We start from the raw sequence: 22,186 nt of genomic DNA, 5'->3' as shown, positions 1-22,186 counted from the left end.
GCAGCATACGGCCACATCGTACTCGCTCGGTCGGAGTGCTTTCCGACCCGGATCGGAATCGGCCCCTTAGTGGGAAAAGTACAGTTTTTAGCCTTTTCCTAAACAATAAGAGTTAAGGAAATTAAACTTAAAGTTCGCTGATTATATACGTTAGCATCAAGCACAGAAAAGTATCTTCGCCATTGTTTATTTTTTTTAAACAAGGAATGTGTAGAGCATTTGCATTTGAAGACCACAACTATTGTTGATTAGTATGAAAAGTAATGCACTTTTATTAAAATGCAGAGGCTGATCTATGTATATATTATAGATGACTCATAATACTTTGACGGTAAGCCTTTTGCTAACTGAAAGCAAAGCAAAGCAAAGCAAGTACAGCTTACAAAATCTTACCGACTGCATTGTAGACCATTCTGCTTGATTTTAAACTTTTTGTAGTCTTTGTATTATGTGATTTACTATACCTTAATATAAAGTATTACAATAATCTAGGTGGGAGCCTATGGTGGCTGCAAATAACTGTTCTTCTGGCATCATCTGATGGCAATCCAAAAGTAGATTTCAGAGATTTAAGGATGTAGAAGCAAGAATGTATTACTGAGGTAACTCGAATATCTAATTTGAGAGATTACTAGAGATCAAAACCAAAACTCTTATCTACAGATTGAGGTTTTGGATTTGAACCTAAGTTTGAAGGCTATGGAACAGTAGACCAGCTCAACGGATCTCTGCCCATCAAGAGAACCCCTGTTTTGTCCATCCAGCCTTTAATAAATTGTACAAAAGAAGGAAAATATATATAAACACATCCGTCTCATAATAATCGTCATCATAAACTAGGTGTCATCCACGTACAAATCTAAGGAACAGCCAACGTTTTTAAGATTGGCTACAAGAAGATTATTTGAAAGATTAATAAGAAAAGGAAAAAAGACTGAACCATGGGGAATTCATGTGACTAAATCAGCAGTGTTAGAGAAAAATGAATGAAGCAAAACTCTTTGGATAAGTTTTGTCCGAAATGGTTTAAGTCAATCAAGAAGAGTATTGTTAATGTCTTATTCAGCCTCCTTAACTAAGAAGATTGTATGATCAGTTGTTGAAGGCTGCCGACAATCTAGTAAAATCAGGACACAGGTGAAGATGCTGACATAAGTCCTCAAAAGGTCATCTTGCATGGCTATTAGGGCAGCTTCTGTGCTTTGGTTGTGGCAGTAACTGACATGAGAGTCCTCCAGGATTTATTTGGTTTAAATAAAACTGCATATTTGAGAAAAAATGTTTCCATAATTTTAGCTGCCACCAGCGGAAGGCTGATAAGACGATAATAAGGTATCCGAATGATCGAAGTTGTTTTTTTAAATAGTGGTCTAAATAAGGTTTGTTTAAGAGAATCAGGGACCACACCAGTTTTCAATGGCGAGATAATGTCTGGGTGACATGGGCTCGGCTGCTGTACCCAAGAAATCCAACATGGATGACATGGAAAGCCTTTCTGAAGGAGGAGAGGTTAGCGTGCTAGCTTCCAGATACTCCGAGGGGTTGCCGGGAATGAAGAGTCGGCTTGAGCCATTAAGGGGTGTGGTGACTCGTTTCGAACAACACTAAGTTGGGAAATGCAGAGAAGGAAAATGGAAGATACTGAAGCAGACACCATGTGCCCTGAGCAGAAGATGGGGGAATCCAGGCCAGCATAGAAGGAACAATCGTAGGAGAGTCTGAACCAGGCAGATGCTCGTTGAGTGGCAGAAAATGATGACCCGGAGGAGGACGCGCTAGAGAGAGGTAGTGGTTTCCACAAGAGAAGTAATTTGATCCTGGCAGCTCTGGTCCTGTCAAAGGACTGTGACGATAGGCAAGTGATGGGGTTTACTGCCACTACCATCTTTTTGGGGTGGAAAGGTTTCCACAATTTGGGTATCGAGACCACTCCTTGGGGTAACAGGTGTAATAGGGAAGTCACAAAGAGAAAGACTTCTCACTCAAACCATTCTGATTATCACTCAAGCATAAGGTACATTTGCACTGCATGGGTGATGGTGGAGAAGACTCATAATAAGTGCAACGATTCAAAGTTCTGCTTTGTTTCCTCTTGATGACCAACCTCTATGGGGAACAACAGCTGATTCAAGAATGCTGTGAGGAAAGAGAAATAGTCCAGACCAGAGTTAATATAGCATGAGTCAACGCTCTTTTTACAACTGTTCAAACATATATAAATAAAGGCCACCAGTGATGTCAGAAGTGGGAAGAAATAGCCAGACATGACCAAGACAGTGACTATGGAGGAAATGATCAAACATCTGGCTGGGGATCAGTGTCACCTTCAGCTGCTGGGAGAACACCACACTCAAACTGCACAACAAGACAGGGAGAACCTTCATACAGCATTGAAAACCCAAGCCAATATGATTTGTGATACCCAACGAGCCCATGACTCTGCCATCCGCAAATAGTCGGTGCGTAGGTTCATGTGAATGTTCCGACTTCCGGCTTACAAATGTACTACGTAGGAGAGGATCCTAAGTACGTTTTCACCAACTTTGAGCCTGTTGCCAACAGGATGTGTATGTGGTCCACTGCACCTAATATTATATTCATGAGTGGTCAACATGTTTCAGCCCTTTGTTGCTGCTATGGGTCGGCGGGCTTTCTTCAGGACTGGACTGAGAGCGACTTGAGATTTGGACACTCCTTGTAGGTAAGTTCAGTCACTTACCTATTTTCTTCACTGAGTACATTGGCTCTGAATGTGACATTGTTAAAGGTGTAAGTGATACCTATAACGTTTCCCTCCGTTTTCCGAATCACGGAGGAAAGCGGCAGCCAGGATGCGAGAATAGCAGCACAAAAGGCTCCCCCCACACCCGGAGGAGCACATGAAGACTCCTTAAGAGTTATAGCTATCACTTACACCTATAACAACATCACATTCAGAGCCAATGTACTGAAACATGTTGACCACTCACAGTTAAAATATTAGGTGCAGTGGACCACTTACACTTACACCTACTGTTGATTTTAACGTTACCCCTTCCTGCTAAATAACACATTATATACAGGAACTGAGGTCATTTTAATTTTTCACTTTTTTCCGCAATTTCTATGTATTAATCATGATTGTCGCTAACCAGATGGTCTCTCTCCAGGTGGAGAACGGGAAACTCAGGCGGAAAAGGACCCAATGATTAAATTACTCACCTATCTAATTAAGTGGAGAATCAAAATATACTGCCACAAACAAGTTAGAGTGTATGAGAGCCTTTGCACACACTCCATATACCCTGGCACCTTAAGACACATGATTCATTCTCCTTTGATCCTTATCATCACGTATGGAAGCTAAATGAATCTCTGCTTCTTTCTCCTCATACATGATTTTTTAAAACCTGCAGCACCCATGCTAGAGGAGGTAGTAGAAAAGGTATGCTTAGAGCAGTACCTCGAGGCACTCCCTGCGTCTACCAGAACATGGGTTAGGCAACATCCAGATATGACTGTTGCCCAAGCCATGGATCTAGCATTTGCCTACCGTAGGTCCCCAGACTTTAAAGCACATGCCACAATAGCCCCAGGTTCCCTACCTCTGTCTTGGAGGCCCTCACAAAAAGTAACACCCCAACTTTCGCTTAATACCAAGGGTGAGCTATAGGCACATGGGAGAGATGTGGGACAAGGCCCACAGTGCTACCAATGTGCTGAATGGGGCCACATTGCAAGGAACAGTCCGCACAAGGTACCGTATCCAGAACCTATGGAAATAGGATATACACCAAAGGATGGGTTTTGCATATAGGTAGAGGACATCCAAAATATAGGAAACAGGTGATACTCAATAGGAATCTAGTGGCAGCCCTGCTAGCCTCAGGTTGTCACTACTCAGTGGTCCATTATTATCACGAGAACCAGGGCCAAACTTTAAAAGGCGAGAGAGTAATTATCACATGTGTACAAGGGGACCACAAACCATACCCTATTGCCCTGATTCAATTTTAATGACAGGGAGAGGTAGAAGATCTATGTGTTGGGGTAATACTGGACCTTTCAGAAGACATAATTATAGGGTCAAATTATCCCCTTTTCCAGCAGTTACTAGACTCCGCGGGGGTAGAAGTGACTAAAACTGAATGGCTAGAGGAATCCCCGTTTCGACGAGAATACATAGGTGGGGTTAAGCAAAAACCAAGAAACACAAAAGCCGAAAGATGCAAGTGTAAAAGAATTCTTTGCCAGTCCTAACCCAAGTGATCCTAATTTGGATTATGCCTGGGTACAGGCCACCACAGAAGAACAGAACAAGGTATGACCATACTTTTATCTCTAGAAGGGCCTCCTCTATAGAGCTACTAAGCAGGGAGAGGGAAAGAAGCTACAATTAGTGGTTCCCTTCCCCTTCAAACACCAAGAGGGTCATTAGGATAGCGGGCGGATCGCCACCGCCCATATGGCGGTGGTGATCCGCCCGCTAAAAACCACCACCCGCATAGCAATTTCCCCCCGCCACATTACCATGGGGGGGGACCCCGGAGGACCGAAAGACCGTCCGCCGTTTTTCCACTGGTAGGCAATCCACCCGATTGCCTACCGGGTGGAAAAGCTGTTAATATGGTGGCGGTGTCTGGTAGACACTGCCATCCATATTAGAATGCAGGCGGGGACATGCCGCCACGGAAAGGTAGGCGGTTCTCAACATTGGGGGCACGTAGCGGACCCCAGGGATTCTGGGGGGTGGGGTTGCACATGGGGGTTACCTATGGTACCCTCCTGCAGTTCCATGCACAACATGGCAGGTATCGCGTGGTGCCTGCCACGTTGTGCATGGAACAGCATGACATGCCTTCTTGGCATTGCGGCGGGCGGTGCTGAGAGCACCGCCCGCCGCAATGTCAAGAATGCAGGCTGCGCCCGCCAGTGTGAAGGGCGCATCCTAATGTCACCAACGGGACCCCCACACCAATGGTGGGCGGTCCCATTCTACGATAGGATCCACCCTCATCCTAATGATGCCCCAAGTTTTGTGTCTAGCCAATAGTTAAGTGGGAGGTGACCATTAAGGAATGAAAACATGGAGGAATATTTGCTCAGGAAGTTCCATTGGCCTTGTGTTTATTCTAATATTAAAAAGTACTGCGCTTCCTGTGAGCGCTGTCAGAGAATGAGCTAATTCTAGTGTACCCAAGGCACCTTTACAACCACTTCCTATAATTAGTGTGCCAATTTCAAGGGTGGGAATGGATTTGGCTGGCTCTTTAGTAGACCCCTCAAGAGGATATCAATATATTTACGTCTTTGTAGACTATGCTACTAGGTACACCTATGACTGCACCTGTGAGTGCCCGTGAGCTGATAGAAATTTTTACTAGAGTAGGGTTCCACAGAGCAATCTTAACAGACCAGGGAACACAGTTCATGTCCAAGTTAATGGGACAGATTTGTCGTATCCTAGGGATTCAACAAATTCAGACCTCTGTGTATCATCCTCAAACAGATGGTCTAGTAGAGAGATACAATCAGACAATGAAAACATCTTAAAATAGCTTGTCTCTGATATTGGTAGGGACTGGGATAAGACACTACCGCTAATTTTATTCACCATTTGTACCCATTTCCAGGGTTCCCCCTTTGAACTAGTCTTTGGTCACCAACCAAACACTTTGCTGGATATCGTGGTCGAACACTGGAAACAAGAGGAAGATGAGGGCCGGGAGATGTTAGACTATGCAGCCAAGTTGAAGAAAAATGTAGCAACCTTCTGGGAAGAAGTACTAATAAATATGAAGGAGGCCCAATGTAAACAAATGGGGTGATATGAAAGACAAAGAAAATTATATAATCTTCAGACAAGGGATAAAGTATTGGTTGAACTGCCTGCAAGTTACTAGCCAAATGGCAAGGGCCTTTTTTTTTTTACCCTAAGCCAAGTTACTCCAGTCACCTATTGAGTTGCAATTCCACATGAAGCAAAAGGGGAGCAGATATATCATAATAATCTGCTAAAGAAATGGGAGGAACCAATGGAAGACTTCCTTGCTGCTGTTTCCGTATTGTTTGTCACTAAATCACAACGTCTCGACAGAACATTAATTCCAATGTGAAAATCTCCTGAGGGGGGATGATAAAGGTCAAAACTGACTTAAAACCCAAACAAATAAGACAACTTTGACATATTGTGGCCCAACACCAGGATTTGTTTTTAGCCAAACCCGTAAAACGAGAAATAATTAAACATAACATAATCACAGACAATAAGAAAGTGGTCAGTTTATGACACAACCATACATCCGAGGCTAAACAACAGGGAGTGGAGGTAAAATATTTGCTGTAAAATGGGATAATTGAAGTAGGCCTGTGCAGAAATATTTACCCCGCTCGCGGAGTCGGAGGAATTCAGGAACTCCGCACTATGAGTATAATGTGGAGTTCCCGCTAAGTTCCACCATCCAACGCACGTGCAACATTTTATTCCAGTTGAAATGTGCGAGGCTTGTTTTGGTGCACGCTGGCAAATGGCATAAGACTTGCCGGCTGCTAGAGCATGCACTTGAGATTTGGAGGCAGGTAGTTCAGCTTCCGGCCATGACGGCACCTATCAGTGCTTTTTTCGTGACGCTGGCAAGCACAAGCAACCGCAGCTGCACTTCGAGCAGATTTCCCACTCGAGAAGAAGCTAAATCTACTCAAAAAGAGGTTTTTGAGTTAATATTCAACTCCAACTTACCGTTCAAGTTGTTTTTTAGTGCACCAAGCCTTTTATTTAAACTTTTTTTTATCTAGCAATAAGTAGGGGCTCCAGAGACTCCACCTTTCTATTCCTGTCCACAAGTGTTCCTCCAAGTGCTTTGTCCATCTCCTGGTCACTTTACATCTGGATTTGGAGTTGGAAGGATAACCCTCTGTCTGCTACATACACAGCATTGGATTGAAGGACTTTGTTCTTGTGATATCACAAGTAGGGGTGGGCGGAATTTGCGTAATCGCGTTACGCAAATCTCCGCGAAACGGTAAAAAATCTCTGCGAACACGCAGAAATTCCACGAACACGCGGAATTGCTTGTTCGCGATACTTTTTTCCTGTTCGTGATCGCTGTTTGCGTGCTCGGGGTGAAATATCTCGCGAACACGCATATTGAGAACGCGAACAAGCAAAAAATTTCGCGAAGTCGCGGAACGTAGATTTTTGGGCAATTTCGCGTTCTCCGCGGAACGCGAAATTACCCAAATTCCGCAAATTCCGCGAACGGAACGGAATTTGCCGCCCAGGCCTAATCACAAGTAAGGCCAAAAACCTAGTGTTCATTTGTACTTTCATTTGATTTTTAACATTTGTGTGGTCGGTGGTCCGCAGTTTTAGTAGGGTCCTTGTTATTTTTTTGCATTCAATTTGTCATCTTTTGTAAAAGAAAAATGTTGCACAGTTCAGTACATTTTCTCTATGTTTGTTAAATTTGCAATATTTATTTATTTTACTATATGGCCTAGTCTGCTAGCTGGCCATCCAACCAGTATGCCCAGTACTAGTCATGGGTGCATGAAACAACTGTTTCTGTTGTATATGTTAAAACATAATTTAGGTTAAGGATTGTAAATTTATTTTAATTTTGTATTTCATGTCTTTTACTGCAAACAGTGTATAGGTGAGGTAATATTTGATGCCTTGGGAGGATGTGTGTTGTTGTGAAATTTGTATAGCTCAGTAATTTTTCATTTTTTGCATTGCTGAAATAATGATAGAGTTTTCTTCAGTTTTACCATGCCACCTTTATCTTGCCAGTGTGTGTGTGTGAATGCCGTAGGCCACCATTTGTCTGTTCTCCATGCCATGTGGCCATGCCATGTTGTGTAGTCTATGTCCATAGGCCTGCATGTGTTTTTTGTTTTCCATGCCTTCTTGCTTGTTGTTTGACCATGTGGCTGGTGACCATTTTGTGTGACCAGCCACTGTGCTTTTGCCGTAGGCCTACATGTGTTCTTTGTTGTGGCCATGACTCCTTGCTTGCTGTGGTTGTGAACATGTGGCCAGTGACCATTTTGTGTAGCCTAGCCAGCTAGTGTACTTTTGCTATAGGCCTGCATGTGTTCTTTGTTGTGGCCATGCCTCCTTGCTTGGTGCTGTTGGTTGACCATGTGGCCGGTGGTCATTTTGTGTAGTCTAGCCAGCCAGTGTGCTTTTGCCATAGGCCTGCCTGTGTTCTTTGTTGTGGCCATTCCTCCTTGCTTCCTGCTGTAGGTTTACCATGTGGCCGGTGGCCATTTTGTGTAGCCAGCCAGTGTCGTTTGCCAAAGGCGTGCATGGGTTCTTTGTTTTGATATGATATGATGATATGATAAAAACATTTAATATAGCTCTCAAATCCCTCCCGAAGGAGTATCTCGGTGCTGCACTGCTGAGAGAGGAGGAGATTCCTTAAATACCCAAGGGCCCGATTCACAAAAGTAATCTGAGACAAAATTCTAACTTTATGACTTTCGGTATTCACAAAGTGCATTTAGGAATAGTAAAGTTAGGAATCCTAACTTTACTACTCCTAAATGCCCTTTGTGAATACCGAAAGTCGTAAAGTTAGGATTTTGTCTCAGATTACTTTTGTGAATCGGGCCCATAGTCTCCAGCCCCTTTTTGAAGGAGGTCAAGTTTGAGCAAGAGCAGAGACTATGGAGGAGCTTGTTCCAGTGATAGGGCACAGTGTAGGAAAACGATCTGCCCCGGTTTTGATGTCCGTATGTGAGGGATAGCCAGAAGAGACTTATCCGGAGACCTTTGGCATCTGGAGGATAGATAGGGTGTTAATCGGATAGACAAATATGCAGGGTGGGATTTATGAAGTGCCTTATGTGTTTAAAGTTTAAAAATGACACATTTTCGAATTGGAAGCCAATGAAGCTTTCGAAGAATAGGGGAGGAAAGGAAACAAGCAGAAAGATTGCAGATAAGTCTAGTGGCAGTGTTATGGACCACCTGCCACTTTGACATCAGGGTATTGTTTACTGATGTCAGCAGAGAATTCTCATAGTCCAGGTGGCTGGTGATGAGAGCCTGGACAAGAGTTTTCCTAGCACTGTCGGGAAGCCAAGGGAGGGTCTTTCTGCGAAGCTTCATAGTGGCAAACCAAGTGCCACAGGTGGCGTTAACTTGGTCTCTCATGGAAAGTGATTGATTGAACTTCACTCCAAGAATTTTCACTGCCTACTTAGGTGAAGGGGCAGGGCCAAGTTCAGACAGCCACCAGTCATCAGACCAAAGCTCAGACACTTTTCCAAAAAGCATGATCTCAGTCTCGTCGCTGTTTAATTGGAGATAGTTACTAGTCATCCAAGCAGCAACTTCCCTCCTGCAATTAGCAAATTTGCTTTCCCCTTTGTCTGAAATAAGGAGTTGGGTGTCATCAGCATACAACACAATGTCCACACTGCAGGCTCTCACGATGTGGGCAAGTGGAGCTATGTAGATATCAAAGAGGGTTGGGATCAGGCACGAGCCCTGGGACACTCCCTTGCTCAATTGCATCAGACATGACCTGAAGGAGTCCAGGCAGACTTGTTGTGTTCAATTTGGAAGGAAGTCGTAAAGCCAATTGAGTGCCCCGCCAAGCAGCCCAGCCTTGTGAAGCCTGTGGATTAAGATTAAATCGGAGACCGTGTCAAACGCCGTTGACCGATCCAGCATAATTGGGGTACCTGTGTCAAGAGAGAGCCTGATGTTATCAACCACAGCCAACAGAGCACTCTCTGTGCTATGGAGCTCTCTGAAACCAGATTGCAAAGAATCCAGGATGTGATTTTCCTCAAGAAAGGCAGTGAGTTGTTTATTGATAATCCTCTCCAGAGATTTAGCAAGTAAAGATAACAATGAAACCGGTCGATAGTTGGTGAAAACAATTTGGATTTGCGTTGGATTTTTTAAGCAATAGAGATACCAATGTACGCTTCCATTCCTTGGGCACTTTGGCTGCAGTCAGAGAAACATTGAATAAATCTGTGACTGCAGGCGCTTGACAGGTTGATAAACTAGCTGTTATTCTCACCATGCTTCCTTGCTTGGTGCTGTGTGTTGACCATGTGGCTGGTTGTCATTTTGTGTAGTCTAGCCAGCCAGTGTGCTTTTGTAAAAGGCCTGCATGTGTTCTTTGTTATGGCCATGCCTCCTTGCTTTCTGTTGTTGGTTGATCATGTGACTGATGGTCATTTTGTGTAGCCATCCAAAGTGCTTTTGCCATGGGCCTGCATTGATATTTGTTGTGGCATTGCTTCCTTGCTTGCTGTTGTTGGTTGACCATGTGGCCAGTAGCCATTTTGTGCAGTCACCCTTTTTTGCAGTTTTCAAAGCCCTTTTCTAGGGAGATTGATATGAGAGTGCTATGCCTATTTGGTTTTGTTCATTTATTTTTAATTTTCCCTGATATCAGGTTGATATTATGATTGAGGATCATTGTAGTATATGTATAATAAGAACATTGTTTTTATAATATATGCATGTTTTGCATTTTTTACCTGCAACTCGTTGCCTCCCAATAGGTGTTTCATAGTCTACTAGTACACAAGTAATTCATTTTTTTTAAATATATTTTTTTTAGTTATTGTAATTTGTTACATTTTCCTACGATCCATCAATCCACCCCCTGCCAGCCATAGCCGCAAAGCTGCACCATAGCATTAATTTTTTTTAAAGTATTATTCCATTTTCCCCTGGACTCCCTGCCTGCCATAGGTGCACACACACCTGCATTCATTTTTTAAGTATTATGTATTTTCACCCTGGACTTCCTTGCCTGCCATAGGCACACACCAGCATTCATTTTTTTAAGGAGTATTCCATTTTCCCCTGCATCTCCTTGACTGCCAAAGGTGTCTGCCTTAGATACACATAAAGCAAACAGTTTGACTTTGGAATGTACACACTTTTGTTGTTAATTATTTAGGATAATAACTTAAGCACACTAAATTATATTGTCTTTGTCTGTACTCATTCTAACTACAATAATGCCACGTATCGCTAAATGTTTTTCTTGATTGTTTGCTCTCAGGACCACAAGATACATTACCCACAGTACTGCCAGACAGATGGTCTGTATAAAGTGACGTGACCATACAACATGTGATGTGAGTCCTCTAATCTCTTTCGCTTGATTAGCTAAGTACCACTGACAAATGACAGTGCCAAGATGACCCAAAGAAACGTGCTGCCAAGAAAGTGGCCAGTGAGAAGACTAACATGCCGACCACAACCTATTTTTGGCAACTTGTGACTGCCACACCGGCCTCCAGGATGCAAGTTGGAAGCAGCGCTCCCATATCAAAGGCACCACCCCAACCTAAGCCCAAACCCATGTCTGTCAGCAAGGCAGCCACTGCAATCATGACAAAGCTGACGTGCAGTGACATTGAATTGGATTTGTCTCTTTCACAAAGTAGTACCCAATCATTGCAGGAAACTGAGCAAAGTGGACAACAGCCACAGTCAACAATACTAGATCTTCCTGAAGTAGGAGCAGAGCAGGATGTTGAGGATCCTGCTGAGCAAAAACCTCCTCTTTAAGAACCATTGTCTTCCATATTACCAGCAAGAAAAAGGAAAGGCGTTCCATCATCTTCTCCTAGTCTCCCTTCTGATGATCTGGACATGGATTGTACACCGGCTGAGTCTGAGACATGCCACGAGAGGCAAGGGAAAAGGAAAGTTCCTGAAAGCCTTACAATTATAGCAGGAGATGAGGATGAGGATGATGAGCCAGTCATTGTCATGGAAGCTGGCCCAGGTGAGACCGATATTACCCCTTCTATTCAACCTGCTCCAAGGGGTATGTCACTGACATCACCACCACCACCATCTCCCATATTTGTAAGGCCCCCTCTGAGACCTGCATCCACCACTACTTCAGTAGAAGTACGCACTGCACAGAAGCAATCATTGACACACCTTGAGTTCTTGAGGTATTGTTTCTTTTGCAGTTTTATATAGTGCGAACTTGACCCAAAGGTATCAGACCGCTTTTCATGAGCACCAGTTGCGTTACAGATGGACACATTCATTTTTAGGTGATATGCCCAGAATCACAGGATGTTTGAGCCTCCCACCAGACTCAAACCTGGTTCCCCAGCTTCAAAGTCAGCCACTCTAGTCGTGACATTAGTGATCCACTGAAAAGTTCACTTCCCCAGTTTGGGACATCTGTACAATTAGCAAGCAGAAGTATAACATTGCAATTCAAGCTTCTGTCCCACGCCTAATAGCCCTCCATGACCAAGGAGCCCCCTACATGAACCATCATCTGCATTTCCTTCGACCTTCCAGGAACTTCTGGTCTGCACACCTGGCCCTCGCACAGATACCACACATCGGCTGCAGCCACTCCGAAGGATGCTCCTTCTCCCACCTCACCACCAAATCCTGAAATGCCCTTTCCTCTCCACACCTCACCCTTGCTGGCCTACTTCAGTAAGGGACTCAAAACCTGGCTTTTTAACTGATACCTGCAGTGCCTGGATACCCTCTCGGGTGGTAAGCTGCGCTATACAAGTACATCATGATTGATTAATTGAATATGCTCCATTAGCTGTGCAAGTGGTCGTCAAAGTAAGCCTGGTTCACACTGTGGTACTGGAGGCCAAATGACCGAACTGAAAAAACATCATGCAATCCATTGGGAGGGCAACTTTAACAATGTGCTGCAGGTGGTGGTGGTGAAGGTGATGAGAGAGTGGAATCAACTTTGATCACTGTGGGAGATGAAGGTGAAGAAGGAAGAAGAGGGGGACATCTTTACACAAAGCAGCCCTGTCCCCAGCAGTGCACCAGTATTGCCCACCTCTGCAACCTCACAATGGCACAAGAGTCAGATGGAGATACCACAGAAGCATACAGTGACTGTCCCAACAAAAAGCACATTGAGTCTCCCACCTGCTATTTCTTCTCTCCAGAACTTGCCTGCGTCAATAGCACCAAAAAAGAAAAAAATCTAGGCTACTATTACAGGCATTTTAGGAAGGAGGGGCTGTGCGAACGCAACCATCCAATGGTACATTTGTACAGTGGAAAGCTGGTTAAAATGTTAGCCCTGGGCCTCCTCCCTTTTTCTTTTGTGGAAAGAGTGTTTTTTTTAGAATTTATAGCGGCCATCTGTCCATAATGGAAGGTTCCCAGCCAAACCTATTTTGCCAGAGTTGCTGTTCTAGCGCTCCATCACGATGTGCTGAAGGTGGTTGGAGAAGCTTTGCTGCAGAGTGCTCTGTTGAGACTATCCCACTGATGACAGACATGTGGACCAGTTGTCCAGCCATTAATTACATGTGTTTCCTTACACACTGGATCTCTTTTGTGGGGGTTAGGCAACAGATTTCTACAGGTCTTGGTGCTAAAGAAACCTTTGAGAGCATTCGGTGGCATGCTACAGTAGCCAGATTTGCCATGGAGAAATCCTATACAGCTACACACATCTTGGAAGACTTTAACAGAAAGGTGTTTGAGTGGCTGTGACCCAGAGATCTCAGGATTGGATTTGTTGTGATGGACAATGACAGTAAAATAGTTAAGGCCATGACAAATGGTAGGTATTTCAGGGTCCTGTGTTTGGTGCATTGCATCAACATCATAATGTAGGACTTTTTCAAACTAGAAGACCTAGCCAGCAACTTACTGACCAGCTGCTGAAGAATCTGCACTCATGTCAGCCATTTTTTTAAAGCTCCCAAGCAGTAGAGGATCATTCAGCATGCTAACAGAGTACCAGTTAAAGCCCTGATACAGGAAGTGCCAACGCATTGGAACTCAACCTCTTGCATGTTGCAACGTCTGTTTGAATAGTACAAACAAATCAATGAGTATATCATTCAAAGAGGAAGTGATGTAACTGGGAAAACTATGTGCAAATGGGGACTAGTTAAATGCCTGACAGAGATGCTACTTCATTTTGAGGTTTTCACACAGGAAGTCAGCAAGGAGGACTGTATGATGCGCCAAGCTATTCTGTTGTTGCATCTGCTTCAGGAGCAGTTAAAAAAGGTGTCTGAAAGGTTTGCAGGAGTGCATGAGAACAAAGATGTGCATAACTTGTTTCAGAGCTTAAAACCTTTGCTTGGTTGATAATACAGGGCTGAAAAGAGACATTGTGTCATCCAAAGAGTATATTTGTGCCACAATTCTTGATCCATGGTACAAAAAAATACTGGCCACTTTCATTTATTTTTTAGAAGGGGATGTTTCACAATACAAGACATCTATTGTTAAGCGAGACAGAGGCAGAAGTTCTGGGGTGCCGCCTTCACTTTCCAGATGGGCGGGCCTGTTGTCTCACAGCAGCCAATACCAACAACAAGAACACCGGTGGCAACAACAACAGAAACAGAATATTAGGCCCCAACAACTCCATTGGCTTGGTTTCAAGTGATAGGCCTTAAGTCCAGTGCAAAGGCAAAGGGAAAAGCGGTCGAGCAAGTGGCAGCACCAATGACCATTCAGAGAATGTTGCAGGACTATATGTATGACCCAAATGAGGTCTATGTGGATCAAAATACATTGGTGTATTGGTACGTGAAGGTATGCCAATGGCCAGAGCTCAGTACAAAACCACAGGTAGTTGCCTGTAGACCCATTTGAGACCTGGGTATTTAGTATTATAACATAAAATGTCTCAACAGATACTATTCATGGATAATTATGTAAATCATGCACAATAATTGTAGAAAAGAGGAAGCATCAATGATTATTTGAAATAGTACAGAGCAGTATGTATTTGAGGAAAATGAATGCAAAAAGTAATATCAGCACTATTTACATTGAATGTGGATGTAATCCCTAGAATCTTGTGCACAACCGAGCTCATGCAATTGTGTAAATGGCGCAAGTGACAAGTGAGGTAAGAGAAAAACAGCAAAAAACGGCAAATGGAACACGGAATAAATATGCAATCACTTAGATCATTGCTAATTTACAATAGTTCCAATACAATTGTTCAGGACATTTAGTAGTATCATCAATGAATTAAAGAACCAGAGATGTGCCAAAAGTTGAGCTGGGTGGTCAAATGGCCAGAGCTGGCAAGAAAGTATCTTGCTGGTCCGATAGCAAGGTTGTCTGTGGAGTGTGCTTTCAGTGCAGCTGGTGCACTTGTTACAGTGAGAAGGACCAATCTTTTGCTTCAAAACACGGAGCGATTGACCATGATCAAAATGACCCAACACTTCATACCACACAATTACACCATTCCTGAAATACAACAGAAAGAGGATGAGGGTGATTGGTCAGAATCAAGTATGTTAGCTGACCAAACTCTGGGCGAACCACAGGAGTTTGAGGACAAACTCTACTTCTTTGACTGAAAGTGGGCCGGCATAGAACTTTTGATTTATTTATTGTCTAAATGCTTTGTAAAAAAAAGTAATAGCTAGAGGAACATTATTTTTATTTTGTTTGTGTCTGACTTCCTTATATAGCCCCACCATTTTTAGGCACATTTATGGCTAGATTGGAGTTGGACCAGTGTGCAGTGAAGAATCCTCCCTATTCACTTGAAGGACATTGGAGACAATTCCTGCCTTGTCCCATGCCTATCCTTTTTTCATCCCTTAGCAGGACTGCCCTAGATCATTTGATTTAAAAGGCTGCCCAATGTGTGTGGCTTGAATCAAAGTGGAGATACAATTGTGTACCCCCATGCTTGGATTGGAACACGTAACTATTGCACCAATGAGTGATATATTATTGAGTGACTGTGAGTGATGATTGATGATTCATGTGGTGGCAGGTAGTTCAATTCATTTATAAACTTGGTCCTGACGATTTGCAATGTTTGGGGCCTGATGGGTGATCATTTTTCCTGGAGGAGATTGGCCCTTTTAGCGAGATTTACTTGCAGGGTCTACACCTTTTTTTCTGGTTCTCAATCTTCAGAGATCAGACCAGTCAGTTTAGTTAACAAACACAAATCTAACAAAATTACTCAAATAATCCCCATGAAGCTTACCTCCTGACCTTCTCCTTGACTCTAAAATTTAATTTCTGTTTTATAATCTGCATGCCTTAGTCTTCTCCTGCATGAAAGGCAAACGTCCTATAACACTCCTGCTCACCTTACTGGACAGGTTCCGCCATGGCACCCAAGATTGACAGACATTCTGAGAAGAACGTAGATGCACCACCCAATACAGTATACATTTTTTTCTAGCATCATTTTTTAAACGGTGTGGGTTCACTTCACTCAGCCATTATTTGTATTTTTCAAACCTAGATGACAGAACAGTTAGACATATAATGTTAACTTGAGTTTCTGGGGCTGAAGGACTGTTTGCAATGCATTTAGCTGAACTGTGTCATACTCATTCCTTAATTTCCTTCCAGAACCTATTGATAATGATGTGGTGCTCATTGCCCTGATGAATATTGTTGTTGGGCAGCATTTGTCTTTGTGACACATTTCCTTGATGCCCCTTTTCCATCCATTCATCAAATCCCTAGCTTCCTTCCCCCAGGCAGTGTGGTTTTTTGAGCTGTGACTTAATTTATACAATAAATGGATCACACACTTGGTGGGGCGGATGAAGTCAAAGCGGCATCAAATCACTGCAGGATCTGCTATTACCTGAGCAATAGCCCACACCAGCCCCACGTACCCACCCACACATAAAAGGGATCCATATTTTATTTATGGAAGAACATAATTTGTCAACATCATCGTTCTGGCCTTGTATTGTGCACACACTTACCCTTGTCCACTCTAGACTCTGAGTTCACTTGTCCTCACTCGAGGATTTCTTAACTTTAGTTCTCATTAAATACTAGCTACCCATATCTGAGAAGAAGTTTCTTTTGCTAGTTTTTGCCATTATATTAGGTACTTTTTGTTCTGTCATGATGGTAGTAGTCTGGTCTCAGTCTTTGTAAAGCTATGATATAACTATGTGACCCACTAACTGTGTTTTTTAAAACTTCAATTGCCTGTGATGCATAATCCTTTTGATTAATCCTACAGTTGGAGCTCACTTGGGTGGAGTGGGAGTGGGATCTCACTTGTTGTCATGCCTTCCCTGTTAGCGCACTAGCCTGCTACTACTACCATGTCCATTGAGAAAGAACCTTGGGAACCCCTGTAGTTAGGTGTTTGAAAATTGAGAGGTAGCAGCCATCACTTTATCTATTCAGGTAAGAGAACTAGGGAGTGACGTGAACTAGTTTAGTTAGTAACTAACAAACTTCTACTGCAGATAAGTAAGTTGACTATTTTGGTTTATCTAGGTTGTTGTAAGCAATATAGGCAATGGCAGCATACCCCATAATGGTTAATATAGTTACAGAGGGTAGTAGGGCAAGTATATACCTAACCATAACTAACTGGTATACAACTTGATTAGCAAATTAAAAAAATAGGCTTTTTGAAATGGCAGCATGGCAAAGTTGAAGTGAAACACAACAAAAGGAAAACTATCTCTAGCTTAAAGTACAAGTATAATTTTTCTCTTTACCTTCTTTCAACAATATTGCTGGGTCGGGAACCCAGCTGACGATGAATCGAAACCATCCTCTGCTACCAGAGAAATTGATAGAGATCAGGGTACCTAAAATAAACCCACTTCCACGGATAGAGTAATCTCACAGTTACACGCACATACATTCATCATACGCTAGGGCCCATTTCACTAACATACGCTCAAATACTCTACCAGCAATAGACCTGTGGGAAGAAAACTCCAAACCACCCTGCATCTATATCTAGAACGATAGGACCTGATTATAGTGGTTGTCCTTAAACATACTCTATACAATCTATACAATAATGATCAAAAATGTACACAATAATTGACAAGAAAGAAATTCAACACCATGTTTAAAAGTTATATTGCTTTATCTAAAATTAGTCAAAGTAAAATCAGAATAAATCATTTCTCATAGTTACCTATTCTAACTAAGTGTCAGAACGGGTCAGGACAAGTCTCTCGGTAAAGTCTCTCAAGACAAAGTCCTCAGCATCGATCCTCAGCAACGCAAGTTCACGCGGCAAAGGTAAAATGGCAAGTGGCAAAGCCCTCCTTAAGCTAACAATTTTTATAATGAAAATTACAATGGAAACACACATAAAGTTTGCAGAATAAACTGTATCACTGAGCAGAGCGAGAAGGAAGGGATGTAACATTGCTACATCTGAAAATCTTCGCTCAGGAAAAGTCACAAGACGTGAGCTACGGAACAGGAACCAAGAAACTATTAAAGTATCCAACTTGTTCAACTTCCCTCGGCAGCTGAGCCACAGTACATTGTCTGTTTCTGAAGCTCCTTTGTTTGCCAAGGACGTTCCATTTCTTTTGTAGATCCTCCAAACTGCTGATGTCCTCATGGAAAGTTTTACAACAAGGACCATGGTCAGTTGTCTTCGACCTTTTTCCAGCAGGGGTCTCCCTTGCCACATCACAGAATATGCCACAGCCAGGCTTCGAAATACAGTCAGCTCGGTTAAGGCCTTCATAGGCCACAATAGACCATCTTAATTAAAGAGACAAAATAAACGTTACTACAGCATAATGATTAAACAGTGTAAACCCCACTAATACCCTTATGTGTATGCATTTATCTAGCTTTGCGACATAAAAAGCATTAATTCAGACAGCGTTTTGTGCTTAAAATAAATAGCATACAGCAACGTTTAAACATGAAAACTTGCACGTTATTATTAGGACAGAAACAGCACAAATAAGCTAACCCTCATGTAACTTTCTCTTATGTTAGGACAAACGGGTTGATTAATAAAAACACACTTGCACAAGACAAATAATTAATTGTTAATTATTAATAAATTAATAAAACGCATAGACATGCCAGAGCTTCAAAAGCCCTAGAATTTTCTAAAAGGAAACTCTGCTCCAGCAATATGAATAAAACCCACCCTCTCCACCCACAACAGGTCCACACCTCACCCCAAACAAATCTCCCCATCCCCACTCAAAGTCCAATGTGCACAGATAACTGTCCAAAAAAGTCCAAACTCCCAGCCCCAACTCTCTTCCCAATTCCTACCTTCTCCACCCACAACAAAAGTCTCTCCCACAAAACAAAAACATTAAAAAAAGAGCTCAAAAGAGAGCACTCATGATGAGTGTCCTGTGTTTCTGCTGTTGTTCTTCGAGGCATGCCATCGGATGACTGTTGGAGGTGGATCAGCAGGAGTAACTATATCAAGAAAGAACAAAAAAGAAAAAAGACAATTTATAAGCAATGCTCTGTGCAAAAACGTTTTAAACATTATATAGTGTCACAGTTGAAGTACATTGCTGGTCCCCCAGGGCCATTGGAATTTGATGTGATTATTAGGAGAGTCACAGACACATTTTTACCCACACATGCCTCACATAAAAGTACTGATTGGCTAAAAGGACTTAAGGTAGAATGACACCAGATTAAAAAACAAATGAGTGATTTATTTATTTCTAATAAAGGATTTCTTATTAAAAACTAAGCATATACTTTGTGGGGAAAAATAATAATAAATTACCTCTCATTAATGAGTAAGGCATTATGCACTATGGAGTACAAGTCTTGTCATGCTATATTAATGGAGGCATGTGTCAGGAACTTTGCTACTCTCTGTAGTCTGAAGCTGGGGCAGCTGAAATGGACAATTATCTTACTTTGATTCCAACGGCTCTGCTCTTCTCCAAATGCCTTTCAATTTTATCCTGACTCCAAAGAGGCAGATGAAAAATAAGATACTACGTCACACATGTCACGTATAAAATGTGGATCTTCTGTCAGTACAGGGAAAGAAATGTGATATAGATTTTATTTGCCATGTTTGTCACAAAGTGTCCCATCTGCAAAACTCAAAATCAGGCACTTAGTCCCACTTTACTCCCTGGCCTTGACCTCCACAAGAAATACATTTGCTTGGCACTAGGTAAAGGAAACTTAACTTACTCTACTGCAGGGTAAGTTAAAATGATTAGGCTGGGTAGGTAGAGGTTTTACTATAAAATAGTGGAGTCTCACTGATCATCATCATGCGCCTAAGCATTGACTTAGTTAGTCAATTTAGTTGAGAAATCTCAAAAGGGAAATATTTGAACAGGCATAAATCTTTTATGGAAACCCTTAAATATATGAATCACTCGGACAGAAAAATGCGGTACATGGATTTTTTAATGTTTTGGTAGGCTGGGACAGAACTTAGGATAGAATTAAGGAGTGAAGTACCAGGACTAATAGGTGACTGAGTGAGCCATGGGAGGGAAGGAAACACACCTTGTTTTTGTTTTGCAGTGCATTGAAAACTTTGTAAATGCCACATTAATTGAAGCAGATGCACATTGCACAGCCAACACTGCAGTGCTGAATTCAACCATGCTGCAGTTAGGTTATGGGTGCCAAAATGCCATGGTTAGGGAGGAGATGAATAATGATGGGTGGGATACATATCTGCCTTGCTTAAAAAATACAGTGAGTATACTAGTAACTGATTTGTCATGAAGCAAGAAATGTGACTTATTACCGTCAGTCTCTGCTGCCACTGGTACCCCCCACAAATTGCCTCTGTGTCTGGTGCAGTGGCACTGCAGCTGGCCCCTGCTCTGGTGGTCTGTGGGGCTAAAAAACATTGCACATTGTAGATGCCTGATATGCCTCCCCTTATTATTATTTTTTTAAACAAAATACAATCGCAGCACATCACCACTGTTTGGTTACCAGTATTTTCTGTCAAAAATATCACTTGGGGCATTTTGTTGGTTGTCAATGTTTGAAAAGCTAGGTAGTCAAGCGAACCAAAAATGTTTTGTAATAGAGGGGCAGATCTATAATGACTCATTGAAATTCAATGGAGGGATGGAATAAATTGGTCAATGAAGGACATATGGTATTGACTGTCAAATGTAATGGGACAGTCCTCATACTAATTACCTGCCATGCTGCACTGTCATCGAAACTGCTGGTATACTGTATAAATGAATGATAATACATACTGCAACTCAACACTGGAGGAGGGAGGCTGCGACCATGAACCCTCTCTCATTTTACTGTTTGAGCATGAGCAAGAAAAAGAAAGATACTCAACAAACATGCATAGAATAGCTTACTTGGGCCTGTAATCTTCACAGTAGATTATCCAAAATCTGCTTCCTTAGTCTTACAGTACCAGTCAACAAGATATATGAGGGGAGAAGGAAAGCTTGCTAACCAAGCAGTAGAAAGCTAAAGAATAGTACAGACAGGAGGAAGTCAACTACAGAAACATGAAATATAGAAAAAAGGAAAATGCAGGGATAACAAGAATTTAACAAACATAAGATAGAATGAAGAGGAGTGGAGGAAGAAAATGAGACAGTCACAGTATTTAAAAAGAACAATTGGAAATGATTCTAAATTGGTAGAGGTAAATGTTAGAGAAATAAAAATCATATATTAACAGGAGGACTTACTGGGGCCAGCAGATCCATCAGACACTGAGCTGGTGGTGGTAGTACTTCCACCTGCCACAGCACTGGTGGTGGCAACTCCAGCTCCCTTGCCCACCTCAGATGCACTCTTCTCGGCCTTTGTTGCTGATGTAAGAAACAAAAAGAAAAAGAAACACAGATTAGTGGTACAGGTAATCTCACAAAAATGATTTTGGCAGCCAAAGGCAAATGCATTAACATTGTACTTTTCTAAATCAGATTGCCTACAGTACTAGTATTTACTCGCGTAACCTATTCCTAATTTCCTAAATCTAAACGACGCCAAATTCCAAATTTCGTAAACCTAAACTACATTTGGAACTACTAATGCGTTGCAACGAATGATCTTTGCTTCTCATCTCAACCCCCTTTGATGGGTCAACCCAGTCTTCCTTTTCAATGCATAGATGTATACTACACAAGACTAGGAGATTTCTTGTGAGTGTACAAGCTACATAACGAAAGGCACAGAGAACACTAACTCACTGATAATATTACTACCACTATCTTAGTGACAGGACAGAGGAGTCTGCATAACTTCTTAAATAATCAACTCAAGCAAGCATCGACGAGTATGATTAGGTAAAGTTGAGCACCTGGCTAACTCAAACTGGATCACATAATATTCATGTAACATAAACTTAACTTACCTCTGAGTGTGAGCAGCATGCTTTTTGAAAAAAATATATAAGCATTGTACTCACTGAGCCCTGCAACCTTGATGCCCAGCAGGTCAAGCAGGTCCTGCTGCCGGTCAAGTATGTCAACCTAGCGGTGT

This window comes from Triturus cristatus, chromosome 5_2 (genome assembly GCF_964204655.1).
Source record: "Triturus cristatus chromosome 5_2, aTriCri1.1, whole genome shotgun sequence".
Taxonomy (NCBI): Eukaryota; Metazoa; Chordata; class Amphibia; order Caudata; family Salamandridae; genus Triturus; species Triturus cristatus.
This window is presented reverse-complemented; position numbering follows the sequence as displayed.